Consider the following 853-nt stretch of genomic DNA (forward strand, 5'->3'; position numbering starts at 1 on the left):
GTATCCTTGGGGCTAGAAAGGTCACGTTCAAACCACTTAGGTGATCATATTCTTGAGTAACTGGGACATATAACGTCTGAAAGTAAAATAAGCGCCGTAAATATGTTAGATATGAGAAGGACACTACACATTCTGTCAGGACATAGATGAAAACGAAAAAAAAAGAATAATCGTGATGAAAAATAACTCAGGGAAAAGAAAATTGAAATGACCGCCACCCATCGCGCCGAGAAACGCCCGCAAAATTCTGAACTTGGTTGAAACACAGCTTCTTTGGTTGTTGAATAAGACATGCATAGCACAACACTGATACCAGCAGAGACCAAGAGGTAATTCCAGAAACGATTCCAGAAACCCTGGCCTTATCACCAAATACCTAACAATGGGTAATGGACAGTGTTATCATCGAAATTTTTCAATCCCGCTAGATCCACCATCAAAAATTGCAAGATGAGGACCCTAAATCGCTAGAATTTGAGCACTACATATATATCCGAAAATGTCTAAAAAGTCATGTTCACCAATATTGTTTTAATGAACTGGACTAATTCTATAACAGTATTTCTATAGCATACCCATTACATAATCCGTAAGTCGGATGTATCACCGTCATTTTCCTGGAGGCAAGTTCTAGGTACTAGTGACTGTGTACTTTCTCCACTGTAGGTTTCTGATTACCACTCATGCTTGCGACATTGGGGGATATTTCGTAACTGAAGCACGATTTTTCGTTTATTCGAAAAATAAACTTTACCAATTTTAGGTTCTTCCACTGAAATTGGGGGGGGGGGGAGACTTTCAATAGTTTCAGCAAGGGAGTTAATGGCTCTTTTATGCAAGGAGGTGTAGGCAG

This window comes from Penaeus monodon, chromosome 23 (genome assembly GCF_015228065.2).
Source record: "Penaeus monodon isolate SGIC_2016 chromosome 23, NSTDA_Pmon_1, whole genome shotgun sequence".
NCBI classification, from domain to species: Eukaryota; Metazoa; Arthropoda; class Malacostraca; order Decapoda; family Penaeidae; genus Penaeus; species Penaeus monodon.